We start from the raw sequence: 14,313 nt of genomic DNA on the forward strand, positions 1-14,313 counted from the left end.
CGCATGGGTGTAGACCAACGTTTGGGTCAAGTTTCATGGAATTCTATGAACGTTCAATATTTAGCTGTTTTGCACGGTTTATTAAAGCAAGTTCGTTTCCATTTTTAGACTAACTTGTAATTATAATTACGCTGAGCAAATTTACCACACAAATGCATGGGTCTAGACCACATTTGGGTCAAGTTTCGTGGAATTCTGAGAACGTTTGATACTAAGTTGTTTTGCACGATTTTTTTAAAGCAAGTTCGTTTCCCTTTTACACTAACTTGTAGTTATTATTATGCTTATCAAATTTACCACACAAATGCATGGGACTTGACCTACGTTTGGTTCAAGTTTCTTTGAATTGTGAGAACGTTCAAAACTTAGCTCTTTTGCACGGTTTTATTAAAGCAAGTTCGTTTCCCTTTTACAGTGACTTGTAGTTATTATTACGTTTAGCAAATTTACCACACAAATGCATGGGTCAAGACCTACGTGTGGTTCGAGTTTCGTGCAATTCTGAGAACATTCAAAATTTAGCTGTTTTGCATGGTTTTAGTAAAGCAACTTCGTTTCCCTTATACACTAACTTTTATTTGTTATTACGCTTTGCAAATTTACGACACAAATGCCTGGGTGTAGACCAACGTTTTGGTCATGTTTCATGGAATTCTATGAACGTTCAATAATTAGCTGTTTTGCACGGTTTATTAAAGCAAGTTCGTTTCCATTTTTACACTAACTTGTAATTATAATTACGCTTAGCAAATTTACCACACAAATGCATGGGTCTAGACCACATATGGGTCAAGTTTCGTGGAATTCTGTGAACGTTTGATACTAAGCTGTTTTACACGATTTTTTTAAAGCAAGTTCGTTTCCCTTTTACACTAACTTGTAGTTATTATTATGCTTATCAAATTTACCACACAAATGCATGAGACTAGACCTACGTTTGGTTCAAGTTTCATCGTATTGTGAGAACGTTCAAAATTTAGCCCGTTTTGAACGGTTTTATCAAAGGAAGTTCGATTCCCTTTTACACTGACTTGTAGTTATTATTACGCTTAGCAAATTTACCATACAAATGCATGGGTCAAGGCCTACGTTTAGTTCGAGTTTCGTGGAATTTTGACAACATTCAAAATTTAGCTGTATTGCATGGCTTTACTAAAGCAAGTTCGTTTCCCTTATACACTAGCTTTTATTTATTATTACGCATTGCAAGTTTACGACACAAACGCATGGGTGTAGACCAACGTTTGGGTCAAGTTTCATGGACTTCTATGAACGTTCAATATTTAGCTGTTTTGCACGGTTTATTAAAGCAAGTTCGTTTCCATTTTTACACTAACTTGTAATTATAATTACGCTTAGCAAATTTACCACACAAATGCATGGGTCTAGACCACATTTGGGTCAAGTTTTGTGGAATTCTGAGAACGTTTGATACTAAGCTGTTTTGCAGAATTTTTTTAAAGCAAGTTCGTTTCCCTTTTACACTAACTTGTAATTATAATTACGCTTAGCAAATTTACCACACAAATGCATGGGTCTAGACCACATTTGGGTCAAATTTCATGGAATTCTGAGAACGTTTGATACTAAGCTGTTTTGCACGATTTTTTTAAAGCAAGTTCGTTTCCCTTTTACACTAACTTGTAGGTATTATTATGCTTATCAAATTTACCACACAAATGCATGGGACTAGACCTACGTTTGGTTCAAGTTTCATCGAATTGTGAGAACGTTCAAAATTTAGCTGTTTTGCACGGTTTTATTAAAGCAAGTTCGTTTCCCTTTTACACTGACTTGTAGTTATTATTACGCTTAGCAAATTTACCACACAAATGCATGGGTCAAGGCCTACCTTTGGTTCGAGTTTCGTGGAATTTTGAGAACATTCAAAATTTAGCTGTTTTGCATGGTTTTAGTAAAACAAGTTCGTTTCCCTTATACACTAACTTTCATTTATTATTACGCTGTGCAAATTTATGACACAAACGAATGGGTGTAGACCAGCGTTTGGGTCAAGTTTCATGGAATTCTATGAACGTTCAATATTTAGCTGTTTTGCACGGTTTATTACACTATCTTGTAATTATAATTACGCTTAGCAAATTTACCACACAAATGCATGGGTCTAGACCACATTTGGGTCAAGTTTCGTGGAATTCTGAGAACGTTTGATACTAAGCTGTTTTGCAGGATTTTTTTAAAGCAAGTTCGTTTCCCTTTTACACTAACTTGTAGTTATTATTATGCTTATCAAATTTACCACACAAATGCATGGGACTTGACCTACGTTTGGTTCAAGTTTCTTTGAATTGTGAGAACGTTCAAAACTTAGCTCTTTTGCACGGTTTTATTAAAGCAAGTTCGTTTCCCTTTTACAGTGACTTGTAGTTATTATTATGTTTAGCAAATTTACCACACAAATGCATGGGTCAAGACCTACGTGTGGTTCGAGTTTCGTGCAATTCTGAGAACATTCAAAATTTAGCTGTTTTGCATGGTTTTAGTAAAGCAACTTCGTTTCCCTTATACACTAACTTTTATTTGTTATTACGCTTTGCAAATTTACGACACAAATGCCTGGGTGTAGACCAACGTTTTGGTCATGTTTCATGGAATTCTATGAACGTTCAATAATTAGCTGTTTTGCACGGTTTATTAAAGCAAGTTCGTTTCCATTTTTACACTAACTTGTAATTATAATTACGCTTAGCAAATTTACCACACAAATGCATGGGTCTAGACCACATATGGGTCAAGTTTCGTGGAATTCTGTGAACGTTTGATACTAAGCTGTTTTACACGATTTTTTTAAAGCAAGTTCGTTTCCCTTTTACACTAACTTGTAGTTATTATTATGCTTATCAAATTTACCACACAAATGCATGAGACTAGACCTACGTTTGGTTCAAGTTTCATCGTATTGTGAGAACGTTCAAAATTTAGCCCGTTTTGAACGGTTTTATCAAAGGAAGTTCGATTCCCTTTTACACTGACTTGTAGTTATTATTACGCTTAGCAAATTTACCATACAAATGCATGGGTCAAGGCCTACGTTTAGTTCGAGTTTCGTGGAATTTTGACAACATTCAAAATTTAGCTGTATTGCATGGCTTTACTAAAGCAAGTTCGTTTCCCTTATACACTAGCTTTTATTTATTATTACGCATTGCAAGTTTACGACACAAACGCATGGGTGTAGACCAACGTTTGGGTCAAGTTTCATGGACTTCTATGAACGTTCAATATTTAGCTGTTTTGCACGGTTTATTAAAGCAAGTTCGTTTCCATTTTTACACTAACTTGTAATTATAATTACGCTTAGCAAATTTACCACACAAATGCATGGGTCTAGACCACATTTGGGTCAAGTTTTGTGGAATTCTGAGAACGTTTGATACTAAGCTGTTTTGCAGAATTTTTTTAAAGCAAGTTCGTTTCCCTTTTACACTAACTTGTAATTATAATTACGCTTAGCAAATTTACCACACAAATGCATGGGTCTAGACCACATTTGGGTCAAATTTCATGGAATTCTGAGAACGTTTGATACTAAGCTGTTTTGCACGATTTTTTTAAAGCAAGTTCGTTTCCCTTTTACACTAACTTGTAGGTATTATTATGCTTATCAAATTTACCACACAAATGCATGGGACTAGACCTACGTTTGGTTCAAGTTTCATCGAATTGTGAGAACGTTCAAAATTTAGCTGTTTTGCACGGTTTTATTAAAGCAAGTTCGTTTCCCTTTTACACTGACTTGTAGTTATTATTACGCTTAGCAAATTTACCACACAAATGCATGGGTCAAGGCCTACCTTTGGTTCGAGTTTCGTGGAATTTTGAGAACATTCAAAATTTAGCTGTTTTGCATGGTTTTAGTAAAACAAGTTCGTTTCCCTTATACACTAACTTTCATTTATTATTACGCTGTGCAAATTTATGACACAAACGAATGGGTGTAGACCAGCGTTTGGGTCAAGTTTCATGGAATTCTATGAACGTTCAATATTTAGCTGTTTTGCACGGTTTATTACACTATCTTGTAATTATAATTACGCTTAGCAAATTTACCACACAAATGCATGGGTCTAGACCACATTTGGGTCAAGTTTCGTGGAATTCTGAGAACGTTTGATACTAAGCTGTTTTGCAGGATTTTTTTAAAGCAAGTTCGTTTCCCTTTTACACTAACTTGTAATTATAATTACGCTTAGCAAATTTACCACACAAATGCATGGGTCTAGACCACATTTGGGTCAAGTTTCGTGGAATTCTGAGAATGTTCGATACTAAGCTGTTTTGCACGATTTTTTTAAAACAAGTTCGTTTCCCTTTTACACTAACTTGTAGGTATTATTATGCTTATCAAATTTACCACACAAATGCATGGGACTAGACCTACATTTGGTTCAAGTTTCATCGAATTGTGAGAACGTTCAAAATTTAGCTGTTTTGCACGGTTTTATTAAAGGAAGTTCGTTTCCCTTTTACACTGACTTGTAGTTATTTTTACGCTTAGCAAATTTACCACACAAATGCATGGGTCAAGGCCTACGTTTAGTTCGAGTTTCGTGGAATTTTGAGAACATTCAAAATTTAGCTGTTTTGAATGGTTTTCGTAAAACAAGTTCGTTTCCCTTATACACTAGCTTTTATTTATTATTACGCTTTGCAAATTTACGACACAAACGCATGGGTGTAGACCAACGTTTGGGTCAAGTTTCATGGAATTCTATGAACGTTCAATATTTAGCTGTTTTGCACGGTTTATTAAAGCAAGTTCGTTTCCATTTTTAGACTAACTTGTAATTATAATTACGCTGAGCAAATTTACCACACAAATGCATGGGTCTAGACCACATTTGGGTCAAGTTTCGTGGAATTCTGAGAACGTTTGATACTAAGTTGTTTTGCACGATTTTTTTAAAGCAAGTTCGTTTCCCTTTTACACTAACTTGTAGTTATTATTATGCTTATCAAATTTACCACACAAATGCATGGGACTTGACCTACGTTTGGTTCAAGTTTCTTTGAATTGTGAGAACGTTCAAAACTTAGCTCTTTTGCACGGTTTTATTAAAGCAAGTTCGTTTCCCTTTTACAGTGACTTGTAGTTATTATTACGTTTAGCAAATTTACCACACAAATGCATGGGTCAAGACCTACGTGTGGTTCGAGTTTCGTGCAATTCTGAGAACATTCAAAATTTAGCTGTTTTGCATGGTTTTAGTAAAGCAACTTCGTTTCCCTTATACACTAACTTTTATTTGTTATTACGCTTTGCAAATTTACGACACAAATGCCTGGGTGTAGACCAACGTTTTGGTCATGTTTCATGGAATTCTATGAACGTTCAATAATTAGCTGTTTTGCACGGTTTATTAAAGCAAGTTCGTTTCCATTTTTACACTAACTTGTAATTATAATTACGCTTAGCAAATTTACCACACAAATGCATGGGTCTAGACCACATATGGGTCAAGTTTCGTGGAATTCTGTGAACGTTTGATACTAAGCTGTTTTACACGATTTTTTTAAAGCAAGTTCGTTTCCCTTTTACACTAACTTGTAGTTATTATTATGCTTATCAAATTTACCACACAAATGCATGAGACTAGACCTACGTTTGGTTCAAGTTTCATCGTATTGTGAGAACGTTCAAAATTTAGCCCGTTTTGAACGGTTTTATCAAAGGAAGTTCGATTCCCTTTTACACTGACTTGTAGTTATTATTACGCTTAGCAAATTTACCATACAAATGCATGGGTCAAGGCCTACGTTTAGTTCGAGTTTCGTGGAATTTTGACAACATTCAAAATTTAGCTGTATTGCATGGCTTTACTAAAGCAAGTTCGTTTCCCTTATACACTAGCTTTTATTTATTATTACGCATTGCAAGTTTACGACACAAACGCATGGGTGTAGACCAACGTTTGGGTCAAGTTTCATGGACTTCTATGAACGTTCAATATTTAGCTGTTTTGCACGGTTTATTAAAGCAAGTTCGTTTCCATTTTTACACTAACTTGTAACTATAATTACTCTTAGCAAATTTACCACACAAATGCATGGGTCTAGACCACATTTGGGTCAAGTTTTGTGGAATTCTGAGAACGTTTGATACTAAGCTGTTTTGCAGAATTTTTTTAAAGCAAGTTCGTTTCCCTTTTACACTAACTTGTAATTATAATTACGCTTAGCAAATTTACCACACAAATGCATGGGTCTAGACCACATTTGGGTCAAATTTCATGGAATTCTGAGAACGTTTGATACTAAGCTGTTTTGCACGATTTTTTTAAAGCAAGTTCGTTTCCCTTTTACACTAACTTGTAGGTATTATTATGCTTATCAAATTTACCACACAAATTGTAACGGCCCAAAAATTATAATATATAATTGGGAGATTAATTGGTAAATTTTTATGAAACTTGGTTAATTAGTAAATAAATTATGTTCCATAATTGGAATATAATAATACTTGAATGAATTAAATTGGAGTTCGTTATAATATTTTGGGACAATTTATATTAATTAAGAAAATTATGAAGGACGTAAATGGTATTTTGAGAAAAATTTAATTAAATAAATAAAATAATAATAATATTATATATATAAAAATAATATGTATATATATATATAAGTAGAGAGAGAGAGAATTGAGAGTGGAGGTGGGGCCCAATTCCCACCGCCTCACTCTCCTCTTTCTTTTTAAGTATTTGTTTGTTGTTGTTGTTGTTCATTAACACACACACATAACTCATAACACACACAATTGCAATCTACATTCTGTCCGGCGGAAAAACTGAAAACATAGGTATGAAATTTGCTATTTTAATTTATATTAATTTATATAATTATATTATTTAATTAGTTGGTTTATTAAATGTTGATTATACTAAGCGATGTACCATTTAATCAGAATATTTTACGGGTTTGGCTATTTAAAATAGTGTCAAATTAAATATAGAATCGGATATAAAAATGATGTCGTTGGTTGATTAGATTATTAAATTTATTAGATTCGAATGTTGCTATAGCCAATTTATATAATTCCATCGGAATTGTTGACTAAATACACAATTCTACATATTGTTATTTAATTAAATTATATAATAGCGAGAAAGTGATAAATAATCCGTAGAAATATTCTGAAAATTATATTTAATAAATGGTATGTTAATAAAGAGGAAAAACGAAGATGTGTACTTCGATAGAAGTGGAATATTAAAGAATTGGTGGTACGAATAAGATTTAATATTATATTTAAAAGAAATTACGATGTTCTCGATATATTAATTGTGTATGATATAACTCATTATAGGATACGGGGGTGAGGTAAAAGGACTGACAATTAGTGACATAGTAGAAAGAAACGTTGTAAGGTCGAGGTAAGTAAATAATTAGTATTATCTATATATGTTCTTTTTATTTGTGGTATTACTATTATATGACTTTGTGGTTCATGCTGACATGGATTTATCTGAAAGTATATGAGTGCTGGATGATTTGATTTGATTATGTACGAGGAATGAGGAAATACGTTGAAATACTATGTGTGTTGTTTGATGTGTTGTGGGTGTCTGAGAATGAGAATGTAATGATATATTGTTTTACGTTACTAGTTGCTTACAAGAATGGTGATATGTGGAAATGAGGGAGTGGTGGAAATTGAATATAATTGTGGCGTGAATACCCCTTGACGTGTTGAAAAGAGCTTTGATGCGATATGAGAAAGAAATGAAATGAAAAGAGCTTTGATGCGATATGAGAAAGAAATGAAATGAAAAGAGCTTTGATGCGATATGAAAAAAAAAGATGTGGTGTGAAAAGAGCTATGATGCGAATTGAAAGAGCTATGATGCGAAATGAGATTGATGAGCCGGCTGTCAAGGGGATTCACTTAAATTTATATGACGGTGAGATTGAGTTGACGGGAAAAACACGATATCACCTTCTGGTAAGCAAACTAGGGAAAAAGAAGTTTAGTTGATTATTTTATTGTGAGATAGCTATGCGGTGTACTACAGTTGATTATGTTGGAGTTAAATTGACTGTAATCCATGCATGTTGCCTACTTGTCATGTTTGGGCTGTGTTTGATGTACATATATAGATAGGGCTGATTATTTACTTACTGAGTGGCAGACTCATCCCTCTGTTGACATTTTCTTTCAGGAGTAGACTTTGAGGTATCTGACTGTTGAAGAATAGGTCTACGCACTATACTTAGTCAGGTCGGGCCAGTATGCTGTTTCTCCTTTTTGTCAGCTAGAGTACGAATCTTATTTTGTTTGTATAAAGAGAACGTAGGAATGGAGATTAACTGTGGTGGACTACTCGAGGTGTTTGATTTGTATATATGATGTTGTGGGTTGATTATGTTGTTATGACATTGGGGTTACGTATTCATATGGATTAAATTATTATGTGCATTTATATTTATAAATACAGGGATTGCTATAAGTATGACGTTTAGGGTAGATATAGCCCTTGTAGCGAAGGGGGTGCTACATTAGGTGGTATCAGAGCAGGGATTAGATTTCCTTGGGATAGTAGTTGAAATGTAATATTATATGTAAGGTGTATATGTTAGGAATCTACCCACATGTGTGTAATTTATATAGGATGGAGGCGTCAATAGAAAACGCTGCTGGCCCAGCTGAGTCAATAGAGTTTGTGCAGGGTCATTATTCAGGATCAAAACATCAGGGGTTAGGATCCCAAAATAGAAATGTCTCACAACCAGAAATAAACCCAATTAGGCAACAGTTTGTAGAAATGATGCAGGAGAACATGAGAGAAAATATTCATATTTATTCCTCAAGCTGGTAAGTTACTTAAATTTCGGGGACGAAATTTTTATTAGGAGGGGAGAATTGTAACGGCCCAAAAATTATAATATATAATTGGGAGATTAATTGGTAAATTTTTATGAAACTTGGTTAATTAGTAAATAAATTATGTTCCATAATTGGAATATAATAATACTTGAATGAATTAAATTGGAGTTCGTTATAATATTTTGGGACAATTTATATTAATTAAGAAAATTATGAAGGACGTAAATGGTATTTTGAGAAAAATTTAATTAAATAAATAAAATAATAATAATATTATATATATAAAAATAATATGTATATATATATATAAGTAGAGAGAGAGAGAATTGAGAGTGGAGGTGGGGCCCAATTCCCACCGCCTCACTCTCCTCTTTCTTTTTAAGTATTTGTTTGTTGTTGTTGTTGTTCATTAACACACACACATAACTCATAACACACACAATTGCAATCTACATTCTGTCCGGCGGAAAAACTGAAAACATAGGTATGAAATTTGCTATTTTAATTTATATTAATTTATATAATTATATTATTTAATTAGTTGGTTTATTAAATGTTGATTATACTAAGCGATGTACCATTTAATCAGAATATTTTACGGGTTTGGCTATTTAAAATAGTGTCAAATTAAATATAGAATCGGATATAAAAATGATGTCGTTGGTTGATTAGATTATTAAATTTATTAGATTCGAATGTTGCTATAGCCAATTTATATAATTCCATCGGAATTGTTGACTAAATACACAATTCTACATATTGTTATTTAATTAAATTATATAATAGCGAGAAAGTGATAAATAATCCGTAGAAATATTCTGAAAATTATATTTAATAAATGGTATGTTAATAAAGAGGAAAAACGAAGATGTGTACTTCGATAGAAGTGGAATATTAAAGAATTGGTGGTACGAATAAGATTTAATATTATATTTAAAAGAAATTACGATGTTCTCGATATATTAATTGTGTATGATATAACTCATTATAGGATACGGGGGTGAGGTAAAAGGACTGACAATTAGTGACATAGTAGAAAGAAACGTTGTAAGGTCGAGGTAAGTAAATAATTAGTATTATCTATATATGTTCTTTTTATTTGTGGTATTACTATTATATGACTTTGTGGTTCATGCTGACATGGATTTATCTGAAAGTATATGAGTGCTGGATGATTTGATTTGATTATGTACGAGGAATGAGGAAATACGTTGAAATACTATGTGTGTTGTTTGATGTGTTGTGGGTGTCTGAGAATGAGAATGTAATGATATATTGTTTTACGTTACTAGTTGCTTACAAGAATGGTGATATGTGGAAATGAGGGAGTGGTGGAAATTGAATATAATTGTGGCGTGAATACCCCTTGACGTGTTGAAAAGAGCTTTGATGCGATATGAGAAAGAAATGAAATGAAAAGAGCTTTGATGCGATATGAGAAAGAAATGAAATGAAAAGAGCTTTGATGCGATATGAAAAAAAAAGATGTGGTGTGAAAAGAGCTATGATGCGAATTGAAAGAGCTATGATGCGAATTGAAAGAGCTATGATGCGAAATGAGATTGATGAGCCGGCTGTCAAGTGGATTCACTTAAATTTATATGACGGTGAGATTGAGTTGACGGGAAAAACACGATATCACCTTCTGGTAAGCAAACTAGGGAAAAAGAAGTTTAGTTGATTATTTTATTGTGAGATAGCTATGCGGTGTACTACAGTTGATTATGTTGGAGTTAAATTGACTGTAATCCATGCATGTTGCCTACTTGTCATGTTTGGGCTGTGTTTGATGTACATATATAGATAGGGCTGATTATTTACTTACTGAGTGGCAGACTCATCCCTCTGTTGACATTTTCTTTCAGGAGTAGACTTTGAGGTATCTGACTGTTGAAGAATAGGTCTACGCACTATACTTAGTCAGGTCGGGCCAGTATGCTGTTTCTCCTTTTTGTCAGCTAGAGTACGAATCTTATTTTGTTTGTATAAAGAGAACGTAGGAATGGAGATTAACTGTGGTGGACTACTCGAGGTGTTTGATTTGTATATATGATGTTGTGGGTTGATTATGTTGTTATGACGTTGGGGTTACGTATTCATATGGATTAAATTATTATGTGCATTTATATTTATAAATACAGGGATTGCTATAAGTATGACGTTTAGGATAGATATAGCCCTTGTAGCGAAGGGGGTGCTACATTAGGTGGTATCAGAGCAGGGATTAGATTTCCTTGGGATAGTAGTTGAAATGTAATATTATATGTAAGGTGTATATGTTAGGAATCTACCCACATGTGTGTAATTTATATAGGATGGAGGCGTCAATAGAAAACGCTGCTGGCCCAGCTGAGTCAATAGAGTTTGTGCAGGGTCATTATTCAGGATCAAAACATCAGGGGTTAGGATCCCAAAATAGAAATGTCTCACAACCAGAAATAAACCCAATTAGGCAACAGTTTGTAGAAATGATGCAGGAGAACATGAGAGAAAATATTCATATTTATTCCTCAAGCTGGTAAGTTACTTAAATTTCGGGGACGAAATTTTTATTAGGAGGGGAGAATTGTAACGGCCCAAAAATTATAATATATAATTGGGAGATTAATTGATAAATTTTTATGAAACTTGGTTAATTAGTAAATAAATTATGTTCCATAATTGGAATATAATAATACTTGAATGAATTAAATTGGAGTTCGTTATAATATTTTGGGACAATTTATATTAATTAAGAAAATTATGAAGGACGTAAATGGTATTTTGAGAAAAATTTAATTAAATAAATAAAATAATAATAATATTATATATATAAAAATAATATGTATATATATATATAAGTAGAGAGAGAGAGAATTGAGAGTGGAGGTGGGGCCCAATTCCCACCGCCTCACTCTCCTCTTTCTTTTTAAGTATTTGTTTGTTGTTGTTGTTGTTCATTAACACACACACATAACTCATAACACACACAATTGCAATCTACATTCTGTCCGGCGGAAAAACTGAAAACATAGGTATGAAATTTGCTATTTTAATTTATATTAATTTATATAATTATATTATTTAATTAGTTGGTTTATTAAATGTTGATTATACTAAGCGATGTACCATTTAATCAGAATATTTTACGGGTTTGGCTATTTAAAATAGTGTCAAATTAAATATAGAATCGGATATAAAAATGATGTCGTTGGTTGATTAGATTATTAAATTTATTAGATTCGAATGTTGCTATAGCCAATTTATATAATTCCATCGGAATTGTTGACTAAATACACAATTCTACATATTGTTATTTAATTAAATTATATAATAGCGAGAAAGTGATAAATAATCCGTAGAAATATTCTGAAAATTATATTTAATAAATGGTATGTTAATAAAGAGGAAAAACGAAGATGTGTACTTCGATAGAAGTGGAATATTAAAGAATTGGTGGTACGAATAAGATTTAATATTATATTTAAAAGAAATTACGATGTTCTCGATATATTAATTGTGTATGATATAACTCATTATAGGATACGGGGGTGAGGTAAAAGGACTGACAATTAGTGACATAGTAGAAAGAAACGTTGTAAGGTCGAGGTAAGTAAATAATTAGTATTATCTATATATGTTCTTTTTATTTGTGGTATTACTATTATATGACTTTGTGGTTCATGCTGACATGGATTTATCTGAAAGTATATGAGTGCTGGATGATTTGATTTGATTATGTACGAGGAATGAGGAAATACGTTGAAATACTATGTGTGTTGTTTGATGTGTTGTGGGTGTCTGAGAATGAGAATGTAATGATATATTGTTTTACGTTACTAGTTGCTTACAAGAATGGTGATATGTGGAAATGAGGGAGTGGTGGAAATTGAATATAATTGTGGCGTGAATACCCCTTGACGTGTTGAAAAGAGCTTTGATGCGATATGAGAAAGAAATGAAATGAAAAGAGCTTTGATGCGATATGAGAAAGAAATGAAATGAAAAGAGCTTTGATGCGATATGAAAAAAAAAGATGTGGTGTGAAAAGAGCTATGATGCGAATTGAAAGAGCTATGATGCGAAATGAGATTGATGAGCCGGCTGTCAAGGGGATTCACTTAAATTTATATGACGGTGAGATTGAGTTGACGGGAAAAACACGATATCACCTTCTGGTAAGCAAACTAGGGAAAAAGAAGTTTAGTTGATTATTTTATTGTGAGATAGCTATGCGGTGTACTACAGTTGATTATGTTGGAGTTAAATTGACTGTAATCCATGCATGTTGCCTACTTGTCATGTTTGGGCTGTGTTTGATGTACATATATAGATAGGGCTGATTATTTACTTACTGAGTGGCAGACTCATCCCTCTGTTGACATTTTCTTTCAGGAGTAGACTTTGAGGTATCTGACTGTTGAAGAATAGGTCTACGCACTATACTTAGTCAGGTCGGGCCAGTATGCTGTTTCTCCTTTTTGTCAGCTAGAGTACGAATCTTATTTTGTTTGTATAAAGAGAACGTAGGAATGGAGATTAACTGTGGTGGACTACTCGAGGTGTTTGATTTGTATATATGATGCTGTGGGTTGATTATGTTGTTATGACGTTGGGGTTACGTATTCATATGGATTAAATTATTATGTGCATTTATATTTATAAATACAGGGATTGCTATAAGTATGACGTTTAGGGTAGATATAGCCCTTGTAGCGAAGGGGGTGCTACACAAATGCATGGGACTAGACCTACGTTTGGTTCAAATTTCATCGAATTGTGAGAACGTTCAAAATTTAGCTGTTTTGCACGGTTTTATTAAAGCAAGTTCGTTTCCCTTTTACACTGACTTGTAGTTATTATTACGCTTAGCAAATTTACCACACAAATGCATGGGTCAAGGCCTACCTTTGGTTCGAGTTTCGTGGAATTTTGAGAACATTCAAAATTTAGCTGTTTTGCATGGTTTTAGTAAAACAAGTTCGTTTCCCTTATACACTAACTTTCATTTATTATTACGCTGTGCAAATTTATGACACAAACGAATGGGTGTAGACCAGCGTTTGGGTCAAGTTTCATGGAATTCTATGAACGTTCAATATTTAGCTGTTTTGCACGGTTTATTAAAGCAAGTTCGTTTCCATTTTTACACTATCTTGTAATTATAATTACGCTTAGCAAATTTACCACACAAATGCATGGGTCTAGACCACATTTGGGTCAAGTTTCGTGGAATTCTGAGAACGTTTGATACTAAGCTGTTTTGCACGATTTTTTGAAAGCAAGTTCGTTTCCCTTTTACACTAACTTGTAGGTATTATTATGCTTATCAAATTTACCACACAAATGCATGGGACTAGACCTACATTTGGTTCAAGTTTCATCGAATTGTGAGAACGTTCAAAATTTAGCTGTTTTGTACGATTTTATTAAAACAAGTTCGATTCCCTTTTACACTGACTCGTAGTTATTATTACGCTTAGCAAATTTAC

General features: G+C 33.3%; 2 long non-coding RNA genes across 5 annotated transcripts; both read left to right on the top strand.

Annotated features, from left to right (window-relative positions):
• Positions 1 to 6,377: 6,377 nt before the first annotated feature.
• LOC148788670 (uncharacterized) lies at positions 6,378 to 10,978 on the top strand. Of its 4 annotated transcripts, none has more exons than XR_016064473.1 (4): positions 6,378 to 6,817; positions 7,325 to 7,391; positions 8,178 to 9,326; positions 10,708 to 10,978. It is a non-coding gene; the product is annotated as an uncharacterized LOC148788670 (long non-coding RNA). The 4 variants fall into 4 exon arrangements; XR_016064474.1 differs by lacking the exon at positions 7,325 to 7,391 and adding an exon at positions 9,834 to 9,900; XR_016064471.1 differs by lacking the exon at positions 7,325 to 7,391.
• Positions 10,979 to 11,464: 486 nt separating this feature from the next.
• On the top strand, positions 11,465 to 13,475 carry LOC148788671 (uncharacterized). Its single transcript, XR_016064475.1, has 2 exons — positions 11,465 to 11,856; positions 13,217 to 13,475. It is a non-coding gene; the product is annotated as an uncharacterized LOC148788671 (long non-coding RNA).
• Positions 13,476 to 14,313: the final 838 nt, after the last annotated feature.

This window comes from Sesamum indicum, linkage group LG3, assembly GCF_026168435.1.
Source record: "Sesamum indicum cultivar Baizhima isolate 11 linkage group LG3, ASM2616843v1, whole genome shotgun sequence".
In the NCBI taxonomy this organism is placed as follows: Eukaryota; Viridiplantae; Streptophyta; class Magnoliopsida; order Lamiales; family Pedaliaceae; genus Sesamum; species Sesamum indicum.